Below are 20,874 nucleotides of genomic sequence, written 5' to 3'. Positions count from 1 at the left end.
CTGCCCAATTCAAGCATGGTTCTTTGCTCAGATAAACTCTGTTACATTGATTTTGTCTAAAGTTTTTCTTTTTAACACCTCCTACCTTCTTCCTTACTTTGCAGAGCTGCTCTACTCCACCTCTTCTAGAATATTAACACACCCAAAGCCCTCCTCAGTGCACAAATGCCCTCTGAAGCCTGCATGTATACAGCAGACACTGAGGACTGGGTCCTTGAAGAACAGCTCAGGCATCACACCCACACATGACGGCACTGATTGCTTGACCACTAGTGACAGGGACCTAAAAAGGCACTCATCCTATTTGCAGATAGTTTTGAGTTTAGAGTATCAGAGTATAGATTCATTGATCCAGGATCTACTTCCCCTTGACTTCTATCTTTTTTATTTTTCATGTATTGATTTATGTATTTTATTTTACTTTTTTTTTTTTTTTGAGATGGAGTCTCTCTCTGTCACCCAGGCTGGAGTGCAGTGGCACGATCCTCACTGCAACCTCCACCTCCCAGGTTCAAGCGATTCTCCTGCCCCAGCCTCCCTAATAGCTGGGACTGACAGGCATGTGCCACCACACCTGGCTAATTTTTCTTTTCTTTTTTTTTTTTTTGTATTTTTAGTAGAGAATGGGTTTCACCATGTTGGCCAGGATGATCTCAATCTCTTGACCTCATGATCCACCTGGCTTGGCCTCCAAAAGTCCTAGGATTACAGGCATGAGCCACCGTACCCAGCTGACTTTTATCTTTAAAATCTAGTGCCAGGGCTAATAAGCTTTTTAAAGACATACATTCTTTCACAATAAGCTCTCTTCTCAATCCACTTATATCGTAATAATAACAGCTAACATTTCTTGAGGGCCAACCATGAACCACACCTTATAGGCAGGAAAGCACAATATAGTGTTTCTTAAACTTGCCAGATCCTAATGTCATCCAGGGTGCCTGTTGCATCCACTGCGCCCCAGGCTCCACCCCAGGTGGGCTGAGTCAGAATCTGAGACAGGGCCTGGGAATTGCTCTTTTAACAGGAGTCTCAGGTGATTCTTAGGATCAGGCAAACTGTGGACCAATAGCATAATGGTTAAGATGTGACGTATCAGGGTCCATGATCTGATTCCATCATCATTTGTTTTATGGCTTCAGGCAACTTAACCTCTCTGAACCTCAGTTATATATGTGGAACTTCAGAATGATGACAGCATCTGCCTGTAGGGTATTCGGAGGAATAAATGAGATAATGGTCATAAACCACTTAGCATAATGCCTGGCACATAGTAAGCTCTAGGCAGTATCACCAACATCACTGACCTGAATGGCCCTATAAAAGCAGCATCCCTATTATTTTTGCTCGGTGCTACACAATTAGCAACTAAAGTGCCTGAAACCAGGATTTAAACTCACACCTGACCATCTCCGAAGCATTAAGTGCCTACACAGCAACTTCTCAGAAGCCTTGGTAGCAGGGGAAGGAGAAATTAAATGGGCCGGGGGCCTAGTGGCATAGAACAACCCATATATTCAGGTACTGGCTCCAAATTCATGTTTGAATTCAGCTCATGTTGCATTCTTAGGAGCAGCCATTAGGCAGATGCTACAGCCAGAAGGATGCCCCCGAGCACTACGTATTAAGTAAGGAAGGCTTGACTTGGACTTTCTGTTGTCTCTGTTTCGACTCCTCTTCTGCACAATACACACCCCCACTCTCCTTGGGGGACCATCCCAAATCCCCACTTTTTCTCCAGGTCTGCCCAAGGAGTTCCTCTCCTGGGAGGCAGATCAGGCACAGAGTTTGAGTCTGGCCTGGAGAACAGGGAAGACCTAAGCTTCACTTCCCAATGGTAAGGCCTCCCACTGTTACTTCACCCGCTGGGACCTTCTCTCAATAGGTCCTAGGCTCATTTGCAATAATGCTCTCGAGGCAGAGTGCACGGCTCACTGGTCAACTAATCAATAACGCTAAGCCTCAGCCTGTCACCTCTCCTCTCTCTGAATTCCCCCAACCTAACCTAACACTTCAGTTAGAGTGGGGCCACCTGTAACTCATACTTTATACAGTTTGTTTTATAATGAGCCCTCATTCATTTGTTCACACAAATATGCCCCAAATACAGATGATACAGAAATAAATAGGGCCCAGTTCCTGCTGCTGAGGCCTTAGAGAAAGACCATAAACTACTGGGTGGAAACTCATGTAAAGCATTAAAAACTAAGGGCTGAGGTGGTGCCAACTCTACTAGAGGAAGTCAGAAGTCAGAAAAGGTAAAGTTCATCCTGGGTTTTGAAGTTTGAATAGGAGTTCACCAAGCAGAGCAAGGCATGCCCAACAGAGAGAACAGCAGTGCAAAGGCTCAGTCATGAAAGTGGCCCGTTCTGTTAAGGGATGGGGAGAAGCTGTGAGGTGGGAGAGGGTATAAGGGCTGCAGGGATGAGAAATGGTCTTCAACAGGACAACTGCTCCAGGCAGAGGTATTTCTAGTCCCAGTTTATCCTGCAAGCAACTGGGACTGGTGGAGGTTTTCTATGCAAGCAAGTAACATTATTAGATTGTCTTCTCTAAACTCCGTGGTGAGCTCCCGCACTAAAAAGGAGCTTTGATGGAGCATGAAGAGGTGAAGAGGGGTCATTTCAGTGAATAGAAGACAGGGTGACAGAGACCATCTTTTCTGGCTCCTGGTCTGGCCTGAAGCCCCACCATCCACCCCACTAACCCCTGGCTCACCAGATAGTGAACTCTTGTCAAGTGCCTCCTGGAACACCGGGCTCCAGAAGCTGCTAACAGAGTAATGGGGAGAGACAGAGGAGTGGGAACCAACTGCAGAGATAAACTGAGGTGTCAGAGAAGTATGATGTGTCTAGTGGCTCACAACATCCTGAAAGGAGCATGAGCTTCCAGCTAGATAGACGATGTTCAAATTCCACCTCTACCCTTTACCACCTGGCATAACCTTGGGTAATTCACTTAACCCTTCTGAGACTGTTTCTTCTTTTCCTTTTTTTTTTTTTTTTTGAGACGGAGTCTTGCTCTGTCGCCCAGGCTGGAATGCAGTGGTGTGATCTCAGCTCACTGCAACCTCTGCCTCCCAGGTTCAAGCGATTCTCTAGCCTCAGCTTCCCAAGCAGCTAAGATTACAGGTATGCACCACCGTACCCAGTTAATTCTTGTATTTTTAGTAAAGACAAAGTTTCACCATGTTGGCCAGGCTGGTCTCAAACTCCTGACCTCAGGTGATCCTCCCACCTCGGCCTCCCTAAGTGCTGGGATTACAGGCGTGAGCAACCACGCCCAGCTGAGACTGTTTTCTTTTCTATCAAATGGCAATAACAAGTCCCATTCACTTCAAAGGCTTGTTCTGAAAATTAAAACTAATTTATTTCAAGTGACGAGGATAGTGACCACTATAAGGAATAATGGCTCTCTAAATATTATTAAACTGATTATTAATATCTTCATTTTTATCTTATGTGTCTTTTATATGACGTGATAAAATCCCTTAGGCTAAAAGATCTTCAAATATAGCAGGCCCCCGGAGGCACAAGATGGAATTAGGCCTCCCGAGCCGCTCCCAGGACGGCTGCATCTCCTACGTGAGACTCTGATCAGTTCCTTCCAAGTTGCTTTCCGCCCTCCTTGGCTGCTTGCAGTTTCTGTAGGATCACATTTCCCACCTGACCCAGTGGGCCCAGGAGAGCTGCGGGCCTTGTAGCTCGGAGCTTTTCAGAGGTCTCACATGACAACCTGGCAGGGTGCAGCTGTTCCCGGCAAGGGCATTAATAATACAGGCCTTTTTCCGCAAACTCTGGCAAACAGTCTAAAATGACAAGTGAAAAACACTGAGTCCAAATTCTCACTGGGGCTTAGGGCAGAGGAAGCCAAAATAGCTCGCCTTTATCAGAGCTAAATCGTGGAACTAAATCAGGGTTCTGCTAGGGGTGGTGGCTGAGGGAAACCGCTGGTGATAAAAGCAAAGAAATGGGGGAGAAGCCATGGGGGAGGGAGCTACAGTCGCACTCCTTACAGAATAAACTATCTCGCCTAGGGGCAGTTTCAGCAGAAGGCTTCAGAGACCCCCCGGGAGCGGAGAGAAAGAGTCCATATGCCTTGCTGGCTGAGGAGCAAATTGGGCCATGAATTTCATCTTAGCAATAGCCAATCAACACAGCAGCTGCTCTACCCAGCCCTAAGACATCTAGCACAGGAGATTTTGTAAAGAACAAGCCGATCTCCCCTCGCAAGCAAGCGACACATGGAGAAGGTCTTGGCAGGATTTTTGTGTCCTTTATTCATATTGTATCAGCACCTAAAACAGTGCCTGGCATTAAAGCACTCAGTAAATATGAGTGACTGAAGAAATACGTGTGTGGGGAGAGAATATAAACCAGCAGCACCAGTTAGTAACTATCCAAAGTAAGCAAGCCATTCGGTCTCTAGGAGCCTCTATTTCTTCATCAGGAAAATGGGGTAATGACACCTACTTTGAAAGGGTCTTATAAGAATTAAAGCCGGGCGCGGTGGCTCACGCCTGTAATCCCAGTACTTTGGGAAGCTGTGGTAGGCGGATCACTTGAGGTCAAGAGTTTGAGGCCAGCCTGGCCAATACGGTGAAACCCTGTCTCTACCAAAATGTAAAAAATTAGCCAGGCGTGGTGGTGCATGCCTGTAATTCCAGCTACTTGGGAGGTTGAAGCAGGAGAATCACTTGAATCCGGGAGGTGGAGGTTGCAGTGAGCCGAGATGGTGCCACTGCATTCCAGCCTGGGCAACAGAGCGAGATGTTATCTCAAATTAAAAAAAAAAAAAGAATTAAATAAAATGATGTACGTAAACACCTCTAAAACAATGCTTGGTAGAAGGAGGCAATCAATAAATGGACTTTAATCTTCAGCTACAAATTTGACCTCAATCTTCAGCTATAAATCAGACCTCAACCATCAACTCTCTATTGTCAATTCTTATGGAGGAGGGAAAGGCTAGGGGAAGGTGAATAAAAGGGGAGCGTAAACCAACTGAAGATGATAAATCAAAGGAAAGCAAAGGAAAGCAAAGGAAGACCCACAAGGTCACACCTCACTGGATGACCTTGGACAAATCAGGTACTTTGCTGGGTCTCAGAATTCTCTGTGGCAGGATGTGGGGAGGTGAATTTGATCTGTGGTTTTCATATTGTGTGCAGGAACTCCAGCAAGCCCATGGAGACCCTGAGGGGCTGTCTTGGGGTGGAGAAGAAGGAGATCAGTGAGCCCCGAGCAGTTTCAGGCAGCTTCCTATGGGAGGCTGTCCTCGGAAGAAACAGTCCCACACTTGGTCCAGCCTGTTGTAAACTAATGCTTTCTCTGAGGTCCCCAGTTCCCCCTGGGGCCAGGATTGGGATGAGGTAACGAAGGTCTCACCCTAGTCCCAATCCTGAGTCCCCCAGATCTCCTTCAGTGCCAGCCTCACTCACTTCTGTGGCGTTTGGCACCGCCAGCCACCCTCTCTGGAAGTCTCTTTCCACTGCCCACCCTGGCACTGCCTTTCGTGGGTACAGCGTTGTGTTTCTCTCCGTCTCTTTCGCTGGATCCTCTCCTCCCTCCTGGGCAAGAGAAGTAGAAAAAGAGGGAAGAAGAGGATGGGAGAGTACAAAGAAGCCATGGGAGAACACACTGTGGGGAAGCTTCGGTTGTGGCCAGGCAGAGGGAGATTGGCTGAACGGCAAGAGGCAGATGGCCAGGCAGGTATAGACCTCAGGGACAGAGAAGAATCACTCCCCCTCACATGGCAGAACTTTCTCTCCCATGTGCTTCTTTCCTTATCTCACTGCCCCTGTCCAAGTCAGGTCCACGTCATCTAATACTAGGACCCTCACGACAGTGTCCCAACATGTCCCTCGCTTTTTTTTTTTTTTTTTTAATTGAGACAGAGTCTCACTCTGTTGCCCAGGTTGGAGTACAATGGTGTGATCTTGGTTGGAATGCAGTGGCGCAGTTTCAGCTCACTGCAACTTCCGCCTCCCAGGATCAAGCGATTTTCCTGCCTTAGCCTCCCAAGTAGCTGGGATTACAGGCATGTGCCACCACACCCAGCTAATTTTTGTATTTTTAGTAGAGACGGGGTTTCTCCATGTTGGCCAGGCTGGTCTCGAACCCCTGACCTCAGGTGATCCACCCGCCTCGGCCTCCCAAAGTGCTAGGATTACAGGCATGAGCCACCATGCCCGGCTGTCCCTCGCTTCTTACCTCCTCACCAAAGATTAATCTCCTGAAGTCCAGCTCTGAGTCATTAAGCTCCTCCTCAGACACTGAAATTGCATTTTCCATGTTTACTCCATTAAGTGCAAATGCCTCAGTCTAGTACACAAGGCCGTACTCCCACTCACTCCCCAGCCTCCAAGCAACACCCACTGTGCACACAGGCACCCACTTCCCTGGATTCACCCTGGCTGCTGGCCCTGACTTTGCCTGCACTCCTTTCCTCCCTCGGTGCACCCTCGCCCCAATTTCACCTGTCAAATCTGCACTGTAAACAGCACACCCACTCTCCTCTCTTCCAAGATCCTGCATCCAGGCCTGCCAAAGCCTGGAGCTATTTGCAGATGTTGGCGAGTACACTTCTCTCTGTCTGCTCAGTCGATAATTCACTGCAATATCAGGTATTGCAAAAGAAGGCCTTTGCCTTGCCTTCAAATAATAGCTACAGGGTAGCAAGCAGAAAACTGGCCTGCAGCTGCCACGAACTCCATCTGAGCAGGCAAGTTAGGCTACACTTAACGTGTATCTTCAGTGGGAAGCTCATCAGCCACAGTGAAGAAGCCCCCACCACCTGTTAATTTCTTTATTCCCTTTTGCACCCAGCCCTGCTGTGGGCCCCCCAGGCTCTCAGTAAATACTAATTGGATTAATTAATTAATGAGATCTTCTGCTGGGAGCGCAGAACTAACCCCATAAAAACAAACATAATTCTCCTGTCTTTTGCATCTAAAGCTGACCAAACCAACGACGGAAATGTTCCATAACTGGATTGTGGTGACAACTGCACAGCTCAGTGAGCTTATTTAAAGTCACTGAATTGTATACTTAACATGGGTTGATTTCATGGAATATAAACTGTACCTCAATAAAGTTGTCCTTAAATATCTGTATGATGATCAAAACCACCACGGTGGCTCACTCTGTTCAGCTGAGTGATAAACTGAGTTATGAGCGTACCCGAAAACAAACAACAGAAAAGATGCTCCAGGTCTGTAAGGTGTGGAATCCAAGCTCAGTCTCGGTTCCTGCAGTATCCGCAGCACCTGCAAATGGTTGGATATGGGTAATCTCACGGAACAGTCTAGGCTGTTGGAGCAGGGATGAGGGCCCTGGGGTGGCCAGGTGCCTGGTCAGCCTAGAGTCAGAATACAGCACGAAGTGGACTGATCCTACCGAGCCTTCCACATTGGCCTCTCCAGTGGCCCAAAGCTAGAGAGTCAAACCCCAGGTTGAAATCACTTTCCTGAGGAGGTATCCACTGGCTTCCCAGGCTGTTGTTCATTTACACAGCACCACAGAGCTTCCTCCACAGCAACCCCCACAATTCATGGTTTCACATTTGATCATGTTACTATTTAATTAGTATCTGCCTCTCTCTCTTTAGACCACATGCTCCAGGAGGTCAAGTGCCATAGCTCATGTGTTCACAGTGCCCAGCACAGAAGCAAGCACATAGTAGGTGTTCATTTAAAAAGTCGATTGAATGCTGAATGAGTGAATGGACACTCTTCACTGACTGAACTTGGGTAAGGCACATGTGCCCTGTTTTCTTTCAGTGCAGCACTGCCCTAGAGCTGGGTGTTCATGATTAGGGCCTCCAGGAGAGGAGGAGAGGCAAAGAGTTAGGAGAAGGAGCCAACACTCCCTAAGACACTTCTCCACTTTACCCTCACAACAATCTACAAACTGGCTATTATTATTGCTCTGTCTACAGCTGAGGCAACTGAGGCGTTGCAACTGGAACTCAGATCTGTCAGGCTAGAAACTTCTCTCCCAGACACCCCTGATGGGCAAGAGTGAGATGAAGTGGATGGGAGTCCCTACAATGTAGTCAAGGTTACCGCTGCACAGGCAGGGGGTTGAAAATCTGAGGGCCAGTGCAATCATGTGCTATCTTCCAAGGTCCGGTCCCCTGTATAATCCTCCTCCAGCCTCTTTCTGCAGTGTATGTGAGCTGGCCCTGAGTGCACAGGAGACTCAGAAAACAGAAGAGGGCCAGGCACAGTGGCTCACGTCTGTAATCCCAGCACTTCGGGAGGCCAAGACAGGTAGATCACCTGAGGTCAGGAGTTCGAGACCAGCCTGACTAACATAGTGAAACCCTGTCTCTACTAAAAATACAAAAATTAGCTGGGCATGATGGCGGGCACTTGTAATCCCAGCTACTCAGGAGGCTGAGGTGGGAGAATCACTTGAACCCGCAAGGCAGAGGTTGCAGTGAGCTGGGATTGCACCAGTGCCTCCATCCTGGGCAACAAGAGCAAAACTCCATCTCAAAAATAAAAATAAATAATAAATAAATAAATAAAACAGAACAGTATCTTCCCAGCAGTGATCCAGGGCCTGAGCCCACTCACATCTGGGCAGCCCACAGCCAATGCAGGTCTCCAAAGACCGCTTCATTCCCCCTGGAAATACACTCACTTCTCCATATTCCATTTCCCATCTCAACATCCCAAACTGCTCCTGCCCCAGAGAAAGCTCACGGCAAATCCTCCTCTTCTTCCCACATGCTCCTAAGGGGAGACACCAAGGTGTCTGCCCAGCTATAGGGTAGTGCTGCACTGAAATCAAACACGGAGTATGTGCCTTACCTCAGTGCGTCAGTGAAGAGAGCCTGCTCACTCATTCAGCATTCAATCAACTTTTTAAATAAACACCTACTATGTGCATGCTCCTGTGCTGGGCACTGTGAACCCATGAGCCATGTTATATGGCATCACGTGTGTGCCACATGAGGTTCTATCCACCCTAGTGCAGGTAGTGTACACATAGTAACAAGCAGTGGCCGGGTGTGGTAGCTCACGCCTGTAATCCCAACACTTTGAGAGGCCAGGGCGGGCAGATCACCTGAGGTCAGGAGTTCGAGACCAGCCTGGTTAACATGGCAAAACCCTGTCTCTACTAAAAATACAAAAAATTAGCTGGGCGTGGTGGCTTGTGCCTGTAGTCCCAGCTACTTGGGAGGCTGAGACATGAGAATCGCTTGAACCCGGGAGGCAGAGGTTGCAGTGAGACGACATCCCTCTGCTGCACTCCAGCCTGGGTGTCAGAATAAGACTCCATCTGAAAGAAAGAAAGAAAGAAAGAAAGAAAGAAAGAGCAGGTAGCATAGCATAATGACTAAGAGGACAGACTTGGATGTCATACTCCCCAGGTTCAAATTCCAACTTACTAGCTATGAGACCTCTCTATGCCTGTTTCCTCATTTATAAGATGGAGTTATAAATTGTACCCAATCCTTTGGGTTGTCATGGGGATTAAATGAATTAATATACATAAAACACTTAGTGCCTGGTCCATAAGAAGTGCAATATCATTTGCTGTCATTGTTCGTTTCTTTCCCCAGTGCATTGAAGTTGCCTCTCCATCCGGAAGAGGAAAGAGTGGAAGATGCTGAGCTAGGGAAGGCTTGAGGCCATGGCAGCTGCCCTTGGTACTGTATGACTTCTAAACACTGAGAACACAGTCCTCCTGGGCCAGCTCTAGAGGCTTCTTCATCTCGGCTGCCAGTAAGTAGAGATGTTGGCACGCCGGCACCAGGGAGGAATAGGGTGGAAAGCATAGTAAAAAATCAGCACTTACAGGTTGTTTGCTCATCTGTGAACAAAACCAATCCTCCCTGGAAAAATACACAGCTCCATAAAACATCACTTTTCATGCGTCCCCCAGGACAATGACAAAAGATTTCCTATAACTGGTGAACTGGGCTGAAGAACAAGGAAGTCAAATTTCTGGGGCAGCTCTGAAAATGATGGGAGTTTGTCAGCACCAAGTCCTCTTGCTTCTCATGCTTAAGGAGCATAGGCTGTGGTCTAGATTTAGACAGCTAGACTGGGGGAGCAGAAAGAGAGGCACACAGCCAGCTGCTAGGGAAACACAAATTAAGACCACAATAAGATATCGCTACACATCTATTAAAACAGTTAAAGTTGGCCGGGCGCAGTGGCTCACACCTATAATCCCAGCACTTTGGGAGGCTGAGGTCAGGAGTTCGAGACCAGACTGGCCAACATGGTGAAACCCCATCTCTACTAAAAATATTTTTAAAAATAGCCAGGCTTGGTGGCACACACCTGTAATACCAGCTACCTGTAATCTCAGCTACCTATAATCCCAGCTACTCAGGAGGCTGAGGCAGAAGAATCACTTGAACCTGGGAGGTGGAAGTTGCAGTGAGCCGAGAGAGCGCCACCGCACTCCAGGCTGGGCGACAAGAGCGAAACTCTGTGTCAAAAAAAAAAAAAGTGAACAGCTAAAGTTAAGAAAAAGTGACAACACCAAATGCTGGCAAGCATGTGGAGGAAGTGGATTATGTTGCTGGTGGGAATGTAAAGTGATACAGCCGCTCTATGAAATGGTTTGGCCGTTTCTTCAAAAGCAAAATAATATGCTCACCATGCAACTTAGCAATTGAACTCCTCAGCATTTATATCGGAGAAGCAAAAATGTATGTCCACCCAAAAATCAGAACACAATTGTTCATAGCAGCTTAACTTGTAATAGCCAAAAACTGAAATTAACCAAAATGCCCTTCCATAGGCAAATGGTTAAACTGTGATACATGCATACCACGGAATACTATTCAGTAATTTTAAAAAAAGAGCAAACTATTGATAAATTCAACAATTTTAGTGGACCCGAAGGGCATTATGATGAGTGCAAAAAAGCTAACCTCAAAAGGTTGTATATTGTATGATCCTATTTAGAGAATATTCTCAATAGGCAAAATTATAGAGGTGAAAAACAGAGGTGGGGACAGGGTGACAATAAAGGGTCAGCACAAGGAAGACCTTTTAGATGATAAAATAGTTCTGTATCTGCCGGGCGCGGTGGCTCACGTCTGTAATCCCAGCACTTTGGGAGGCTGAGGTGGGCAGATCATAAGGTCAAGAGATAGAGACCATCCTGGCTAACACAGTGAAACCCTGTCTCTACTAAAAATACAAAAAAAAAAAAAAAAAAATTAGCCAGGCGTGGTGGGCGCCTGTAAACCCAGCTACTCAGGAGGCTGAGGCAGGAGAATTGCTTGAACCCGGGAGGTGGAGGTTGCAGTGAGCCGGGAACACACCACTGCACTCCAGCCTGGGTGACAGAGCGAGACTCCATCTCAAAAAAAATGAAAAAGAAAAAGAAATAGTTCTCTATCTTGATTCTAGTGATGCCTATACTAACCTACACACAAGAGAAAATGACACAAACTATACACACACGTTGTACCAATCTCAGATGCCTGGTTTTGATATCATACTATAATTATGTAAGAAGAAATAAGAAACTAAATGAAGGATGCACGAGGAGTCTCTGTACTATCTTTTCAACTTCCTGTCCATCTACAATTGTTTCCAAATAAAAAGTTAAATAAAAAGAAAAGGCCATAGCCAGTAAGAAAACTGGGATTCCAGTCCTGACTCTTTGCTCCAAAATCCTGGTGTGCCAAGCAGGTCAAATTATTCACAGCACTGTGTGTGCCATGACGTTTCCTATTTCCATGTCTTTGCACGTACGGACGTCTACTGAGGCTACCCTTCCCTCACCTAGATAACTTTTCATTTCCTTTAAGTTCCAATTCATATAGCTTCTCCTTAAGGAAGCTTCCTTGACTCCCCATCCTGAGATCACGGCTATTCCTCTGCACTTCCTGTGCACCACACTTATTCAGCTGAATTGCAATAATTAGTTTACTTGCTTTCATCTCCTGTCATGTACAAGCCACAGAATTGGAGAACAATTTTGCAAAACATATCCAGTAAAGGACTTAATCTGTAGAACATATAAGGAAACCTTACAACTCAATCATAAGAAGACAAACAACCCAATTTTCTTTAAACGGGCAAAAAAATCTAAACATTTCACCAGAGGAGCCATGCAGGTGGCAAATAAGCACATACACTGAAGCTCAGTATCATTCGTGTTTATGGGAATGCACAAAAAAACACAATGAGATATCACCATACACCTACTGAAATGAAAAAGATGGGCTGCGCGCTGTGGCTCACACCTGTAATCCCAGCACTTTGTGGGCCTGAGGCGGGCGGATCACTTGAGGTCAGGAGTTCAACGCCAGCCTGGCTAACATGGTGAAACCCTGTCTCTACTAAAAATACAAAAATAAGCCAGGCATGGTGGCAAGCGCCTGTAATCCAGCTACTCGGGAGGCTGAGGCAGGAGAATCGCTTGAACCCCGGAGGCGGAGGTTGCAGTGAGCTGAGATCACGCCACTGCACTCCAGCCTGGGCCACAGAGTGAGACTCTGTCTCAAAAAAAAAAAAAAAGAAAGAAAGAAAGAAAGAAAAAAAGAAAAAGAAAAAGATAGACCATACCAAGTGTTGGCAAGGAAGTGAAGTGCCTGGAATTCTAGTACACAGCTGGTGGTGACATAAAATGGTACCCACTCTCTAGATGACAGTTTGGCAGCTTCTTTAAAAGTTACACGAACGCCCACCATATGACCCAGCCATTCTACTCTTAGGAGATTACTCATGAGAAATAAATACTTATGTCCCACAACATTTTTTTCCACAAATGACTCTAATGGCTTTAATAGTCCAAAATTTGAAACAATCTAAATGTCTGTCAACAAGTAATTGGATAAATGAATTGTGGTATATCCACAACTAGGACTACTGATACACACAACATTGATGAACAGCAAAATAATTATGCTGAATGGAAAAAAAATGCATGCTCTATAATTCCATTTACATAAAGTTCCAGAAAATGCAAACGAATCTATAGTGTGAGAAAGCAGCTTAGTCTAGTGGTTGCCTGGGGCTGGAGGGCAGGAGATGGAAGGGGGCAGGAGGGAGAGATAAAGCCCAGAAGGACACTTTTAGGGGTAATCATTATGTTTATTAACTTAATTGTGGGAATAGTTTCATGACTGTATACATATGTCAAAACTCACCAAGTTGTACAACTTAAGTATGTGTAGGGTTTTGTCTGTCAATTACACCTCAATAAGGGTATATGAAAAAAAGACTAATGGGTACCATCTAATAGACATCTACTTTGTGGGGAAAAGGTAGGTATTATTTGGCCCATTTTACAGATGATGAAACTGGGTCAGAAGAGCGGGTCAGAAATGGGTCAGAAAGTAGGGAGGTCATGCAGCTATGGTCAAGTCAGGCTCAGCCCCAAGTCAAATGGCTTCAAAGCTGGGCCCTTTTCTCCATACTGTGATGCCTTTCTACAGTGGCAAATTCCCAACCTGAAGCCACAAGTTCCCAACCTGTAACTCCCTGGCCTAAGCAAGACCTCTATGAAGGCTCCAAAGGAGAGTGAGGGGCTGGGGTTGCAAGAGATCTCCGGCATCACTGAAATGACACCCTCTCCCTCTTGGGTTGCCACTGCCACAAATACCTCCAACAGCCAAAGTCAGCCCATCCTGGGCCAGATGGGCTAAGGCAGGAAGGGCTGTGCCTGCTCCCCAGGACACCCTGGCCTCTAGTGCCATGGCGGTTTTGTGTCAAGGACCTGACCAGACAGTCAGCAGAACAGACTCCACTTCCTCCCATGCTACAAACAAGATCCTTCCCCTTTCTGGGCCTCCATTTCCTCGAGTGAAAGATAGATGTCTAACGATCAAGCCTTCCAAAGAGCTCTTTCGGGTCTAATTCACGTTCTGAGTGCCCTGCTGAGCCAAAGCTGAAGGCAGAGCATCACCTCCACTTAGCAGTGCCTCCCCAAATTACTCCCTCTGCCACTCTGCCTCCTCCTCCCCTCAGCCCTGTGCCTCAGCAAGTCTCTTCCAAAGACCCTGACTCCCTCCCCCATCTGCTGGTTTGTGCCCCAGTTAGCAAGTCAAGCGCTTAAAACTCTGTGTTCAGGCTAGGCACAGTGGCTCTCACTTGTAATCCCAGCACTTTGGGAGGCCGAGCCGTGTGGATCACCTGAGGTCAGGAGTTCGAGACCAGCCTGGCCAACATGGCAAAACCCCCTCTCTACTAAAAATACAAAAATGAGCCAGGTGTGGTGGCAGGCGCCTGTAATCTCAGCTACTTGGGAGGCTGAAGCAGGAGACTCGCTTGAACCCGGGAGGCAGAGGTTGCAGTGAGCTGAGACTGTGCCACTGCCTTCCAGCCTAGGCAACAGAGCGAGACATCATCTAAAAAAAACCAACCAAACAAACAAAAACAACAACAACAAACAAACAAACAAACAAACAAAACACCTCTTCAGGAGTCTGGGAACGCCGGACACAGAGCTACTTGAGACATCATTTCTCCCTTTAGAGTTCTCGAAGGAAAGGCTGGACATGAGTGGTGACAGAGCGGATGGAAAAGAGAAGGTCCTAAGCAGCCTTGAAGTATGGAAGCTCCTCCTCTTGTCCCTGTCAGATCTGTATGTCCAAGTGTGGGCCAGAGTTTCTTGCCCAAACAAGCTGAGATATTTGGCAGGGCACATAGTAGGCTTTCAGTAAGTATCTGTGGAACTGAATTCAATCCCTCTAGCCAGAGGAATAATCTCTTCCCGAGTCGCAGAGGAAAAGTAAGCATATCTGTCTTTGCGCACTTCCCCGGAAACAGTTCTGAGAGTCCAGAGACTGAGATGCCCCTTGCTTCTAACTGGCGGGGAGATCTGGGGGCCCAGTGCCACTGGGCCTCACCTCCTGGGGCATCAGCTGAATGAGAGGACTGCACTATAGCACTCTCTAAATGCTCCCAGCTCTGGTGCTATCTTACTGTACAAGGAAGAGCCCTTGGGGTTTGAAAGGAACAGTGCAGCATTTTGTAAAAGCTCCAAGCACTTTGAGCTGCAGCTGTTCACAGAGCATCTGAGATGGAATGATATTCCCCGACGGGAGAACTGGATTTTGGAACTACCACGTGGGCAGGTGCTTGCCATAAAAAGCACTCACTAGCTTTGAGAAGCTGTGGAGGTCACAGACAGCCTTAGTGTATCTCTTTTGCTTATGAGCCGTGAAATCTTGCAGAAGTCTCTTTACCTCTGGGAGACCCAATTTCTACATCCGTGACATGGGATAGATACCTTGTTAGCTCATCGCAGAACTAAATGAGATAATGTAGACAGATCACAAAACACTGCCGGGAACCATCACGAGCTCAATCAACAGCCTCTTCCCTTCCTTCCCTTTGTCATAAATGGACCTAAAGGTTCTCAGAATAAGATCTTAGTTAGGTCGGGCACGATGGCTCACACCTGTAATCCCAGCACGTTGGGAAGCCTAGGCGAGTGGATTACCTGAAGTCAGGAGTTCGAGACCAGCCTGACCAACATGGTAAAACCCCCGTCTCTAAATAAAAATACAAAATAATTAGCCGGCATGGTGGCACATGCCTATAATCCCAGCTACTCGGGAGGCTGAGGCAGGAGAATCACTTAAACCTGGGAGACGGAGGTTGCAGTGAGCTAAGATCATACCACTGCACTCCAGCCTGAGCAACAGAGTGAGACTCCATCCAAAAAAAATAAAAAATAAAAAATAAGATCTTAGTTGATTTTGCTGACCAGAAAACCAGGCCTCTGATGGCCTTAAGTCCAAACACACTAGAGAGGTACTTCAGGAAGTAAGTACACTGGGACTTCAGATACGGGGGAAGGACTAGGAAGGGAAGAGGCAGGGCTGGCACCTGGAGACCACCCACCATGTTCCCTGCCAGTTATACGTAAGCTCCATGATGAGGCAGCCTCCTGAGCAGCGCTCCATCCTCCACCCCTCAACCTGAGCTCCCTTCCTCCCAGGAGTACGTACTTTCTCCTCAGGCACTGGTAATCACCAGCTCAGTGGCCTGGGGTTCTTAAAATGAGGGTGTGGGACCAGATGGACTCTGTAGACCTTACCACCTTTATAATTTTCTGAACCTACAGTTCTACAAAGATAAACTGGTGCTTAACGGATGTCCCACCCGCTCCCTATCCCTCCTTTGGGACACATGAAGAGATTCAGGAAGCAGAGGGAGGGGGACAGAGGCTGGGACTTCGTTATGCTAATTTATTAGCTCTAATCTGCTGCAACAGCAGGGCTTTGAAGAAAGAGGCTTTTGTTGCAATTTCACATTTGGCAAGAAGTCCCCTACACCCGCATTAGAGATTATGAGTCAAAAGCTCTGATTTCAGTTCCGGCTCTTACATCCTGCATTGCTGAGGCTCCCTTTTCACACTTCTCTGACCAACTTCTTGACTTTTCCGGGAAGGAAATGTGCCCCAGATGTTGGTCAGTCAGTGGTCGGTTTTCATCTGCCTTTATAAAACAGTGTCAGTAATCCAAAGGCTCCCCAAGGAGCCAGAGCCAAAGGGGGAAATGCAGCCAACTTCTCTCTACCACCAAACCAAAGGTTGCCCAGTCAACCAGGCCCCTCTCTACAGGGGCAGGGAGGCTCACTGGATGCAAAAACATTTCTATTTTCATGATTTTATGGGACCCTCACGATTGTTGTATGAAATAATGACGGAAATCTCACGTTCATTTATTCATGCAACTCATGTTACTGGGCACCTACCGTTCACAGGTGAGGAAATGAAGGGGTGCATAAGGGAAGTGGTTTGCAGGATGCCCCACAGCCTGGGGTAGAGTAAGCCCTGAAACCAGCAGCTTGCTTATCTAATGAGAATTTCTAAAACGAAAAGGCCTTGGGTTGTGGCACTTGCTCATTTCCGTGGCATAAGTTTTCCCATCGTGGTCAGTTTCAATCCACCCATCGTTTTTAATCATTTTTAACAAGCAGTTTGCAAAATTCTTGAATATATAAAAATTGGGAAACAGAGAGAGTTTCCAGATTAGGGGGGGCAAGCTCTCCTTCTGCCTCACCTTTCCACCTCCACGCAGGACAAATCAACATCCTATGGAAGCTTAAAGAGTAACCTTAATAGAAAACCACCCGGAGGATTGTTAACAGGGGCAGGATTTCAGATATATTGTATTTTCTTCCACAACAGTATTTTTCCAATCATCCTATGAGCATATATTACCTTTATCATCAGAACATATCTAGGTCATTAAAATCAATTTTTAGTGAGCTTCCCAGAATGTTTTGGAATAACCTCTCTGCATAATTTGTGACTCCGTCACCCTTGGGTTGAAAGAGAGAGAGAGCGTAGCACAAGCGCGCGCGTGCGCGCGTGTGTGTGTGTGTGTGTGTGTGTGTGTGTGTTTCCCAAGAGCTCCCCTGCAGAGCAGAGGAGGTATATTTAAGTTAAGCATTCACCTGAATCTGGTGCAGTCTTACCTGAAGGATACATTTATTCCCTTGGGAATTCGAATTTCACCAGCAACTGAGAAAATACAACTCCCATCAAGATTCCAAAAGACCTGCTCTGACAAACCAGAAGCCTTTGGCCACCAAATGACCTTGCCTCCCAATGGGCTGAGGCTGAAGCAGATGGTTTAACTGAACCAGAAACTAACTGCTCCTTATTTCCTGAGAAGGCCCTCTGCCTCCTGCCCCTGCAAAAAGGCATTGTGTCGTCTCTTCCTCAGGCTGGGATTCAAGGGGTCTTACCTCAGCACTGGGATGGACACCTGGCACCAGGGCTTGGGACAGGCTCAAGGGGGCCAGTCCATCTCAGCTGGGCTCCATGACATTCACCACTTCTCCCTGGACTGCTGGCTGCAAAGCTCTGTGCAATTGGCTCCCCCCTCGCCTGCAGGGGGGAAAAAAACAACAACAAAGCGAAGTTTACCAGAAGCACGTAGGTTAATACATCCAGGAGGAAAGAGTCTTTGCTCCTCCCACTGCCAGCTCTGGTCGCCGGTGCTCCTTTTCAGAACCACCGCCCTCACCTGGGGCAGCCAGCCTCCTTTCCAGGACCTAAACCAGCTACATGTTCACCCAGACTCATCCCTCTGGGGCTGTACAATTTGAGAGTGAGTTGCAGATTAGGCAAAGCAAACTCAACTACAGTCATGGAATCGTTGTGCTACACACTACTCATGGTAAGAGAAAGCAAGGGTTAGAAAGCTACAGATAGGGCCCAAGACTTGTGTTTAGAGAAGGCCTGCAGACAATGGATTTCAATCAACAACTACATCAAACTTGTTCACAGTCTCCTTTGACCTATAGTATGTTGTTTATGCTGTTACAAATGTGAATTCATGCCTGTAATCCCAGCTACTTGGGAGGCTGAGGCAGGAGCATCGCTTGAACCCGGGAGGCGGAGGCTGCAGTGAGCCAAGATCGCGCCATTGCACTCCAGCCTGGGCACCAAGAGCTAAACTCCATCTCAAAAAAAAAAAAAAGTGAATTTAATTTCTAATTCATTTTGGAAGCATTTTTAACTGATTCTAAATTTTCAACCCATATATTATTATAGTTGTCTGAATAGAGAGCATTTGTTTTTAAAGTAATTGTTTTTCCTTGTGTCAAAAAAATGTATGTTCAATCTATAAATTCTAGAAAATATAATTAAATGAAAAGGACAAAATGTACCTATTCTTTCTTCATCCAAGATAACTATAGATAACATACTCTGCCTGTTTCTTGTTTGTATTTTTCAGATTATTTATAAAGATGTAATAAAGCTGGGCATGGTTTAGTAAGTACTGTGTCATTAAGTAATCTTCAGCAGCATCGTTCTAATGGCTACATGGTATATAGGTACCATGGGTCTCCAGTGAGCCATGTATAGTACCCCACATAGCTACACCATAAATTGTACCCAACCCTCAAAGGCTGGACATTTAAGTCACCTCCAACCTTTTGTTTTGTTTTGTTTTTGGCTAATGGCAAATAGTGTTTGAAACAAAATCTTCCAGGGATCCCCACGATTATTTTCCTCAGACAGTCTTAGGAATAAAATTGTGCTGGGTCAAAGACTTTCCAAATTGTTCCGGCTTCTGAACAGTCTTGGCATGCTACTTTCAGCACTACCGGTACCATAGAAACTGCTCCCAGCAATGAAGAAATGTGCCCATTCCCCTAACACGCCTCTCTCCCCCAAGCCCCTCCCTCACCCACACATCCTCATTCACCCGGGGTAACCATTTCTAGTGGAAATGAAGGTGGAGTTCTCAAAGTCTGACTTTTCATTTTTCATGCTCACACTCAGCTCACCCCCAGCCTAAGATAAGACCCACTATGCTAAATGAACTCCGCTAATCAAGCTTAGGAAAGAGGGGTACATGAATGATAATTCGTAAGGAGAGAAAGAGAAACCCATGGAGGGACAGGGGAGTGACAGATACACAAGGACAGTGTCCAGGGCAAAGAAACCCTTCGATACAAAGAGAAACAAGAGTCATCCCATGAGGCAGCAGATGCTGACAGACAGAACTGCAGCGGAAGTGAGCCATGCGATGGGTGGTAACGTCAAGACCTCACAAAGATTCAGGGCAAACAACAAAGGCATCCAGTGAGATGGAAAAAGAAAAAGTTGCTTGAGGCCTTGAGCACTTTGCTGCCTTTATAATTAATGCTAACAAAACACCACGAGCCAAGGTCACTGTGGGGAAAGAAGAGCAGTCAGGGAAGAGGTCTTAACAGGCAAACAGCTGAGCTAGTGGTCAGCTAGGAGCCACCCACAAGGAGCCTTCCTCGGGAAACAAGAGCAAAGTGTTCCTGGGGTGGGAGTGGGGTGGGCACTACTGGGCTGACTGCTCTGCCTCCTTAACAGGAAGGAAGACCCCACTCTCCATCTCGCCCTAGCCAGCCTCTTGTATCCTTCCTTTCACTCCAGGCCACACCTTCAGTGAGAGATGGATAATTCACCTACACAGATAACTAGGTTTCTCAGCCCTGTGACCCAGGCAAAAGCCTTGGGGACCTGTCTCATGCCCCTTTCCAGCTGACCCGCCCTGTGCCCTGCCACTCGCATGCACCCTACACTCCAGTCATAGCAATTTGCAATTCATGAGGGAATGGGGGATTCCTTTCATGCTTCTTAAGTCCTTTGGAAAACGGTTTGCAGATCTCCAATATTTAGGCACATCATTCTACCTGCCTACCCTGCCCCTACCCCACCTACTCATTCACCTGGACATCCCCTGATGGACAAAGAGTAGAACTCTGACTTAAAGACAATTCATCCATACATGAGGAAGCTGGGCCAATCTGACACTTTTTCAAAATTGCAACTATGAAAACAAACTCTAGTCAGCTGGTGGTAGACCCTGGAGTTAAGGGAAAGGTATTGGTGGAACCGTGACAGGCAAATGCCATGCACAAGATCAAGTGATAGGACCGGGCGCAGTGGCTCATGCCTGTAATCCCAGCACTTTGGAAGGCCAAGGCGGGAGGATCATCTGAAGTCAGGAGTTCAAGACTAGCTTGGCCAACATGGTGAAACCCTGTCTCTACTAAAAATACAAAAAACAGGCATGGTGGCGTACACCTGTAATCCCAGTTTCTAGGAGGCCGAGGCAAAAGAACTGCTTAAATCCAGGAGGTGAAAGTTGCAGTGAGCCAAGATCAAGTCACTGCACTCCAGCCTGGGCGACAGAGTGAGACTCTATCTCGGGAAAAAAAAAAAAAAAAAGATCAAGCGATGGAGCTACAGGGGGCTCTATGGAAGGAGAGGAAGCTGGCCTACAAAGAGAGCAGGGCAGAGGCCCAGGGAGAGGTCACAGGACACCATGCAGGCCCAGGACAGTGGGTATGTAGTGAGTCCAGTGGCCGTGAGGCTCGTCTGTGCATACTTCTTACTCCTGCACGCACTCCCTTACCCCTTCAATTTGGGAGGGTGTCTCTGCTTC

The 20,874-nt window shown here is 46.9% G+C and overlaps 1 protein-coding gene across 2 annotated transcripts in view; it reads right to left on the bottom strand.

Annotated features, from left to right (window-relative positions):
- Positions 1-20,874, bottom strand: part of ST6GAL1 (ST6 beta-galactoside alpha-2,6-sialyltransferase 1) — a 144,801-nt gene that overhangs the window by 93,424 nt on the left and 30,503 nt on the right. For both annotated transcript variants that reach the window (XM_003895250.4, XM_021934969.2), the window contains exon 2: positions 17,687-17,828. The gene's annotated coding sequence lies outside the window, so the exon portion shown is untranslated. The remainder of the gene's footprint in view (positions 1-17,686; positions 17,829-20,874) is intronic.

Source organism: Papio anubis, chromosome 2 (genome assembly GCF_008728515.1).
Source record: "Papio anubis isolate 15944 chromosome 2, Panubis1.0, whole genome shotgun sequence".
Classification (NCBI taxonomy): domain Eukaryota; kingdom Metazoa; phylum Chordata; class Mammalia; order Primates; family Cercopithecidae; genus Papio; species Papio anubis.
The sequence above is the reverse complement of the archived record's forward strand: the minus strand, read 5'-3'. Positions and strand labels throughout refer to the sequence as shown.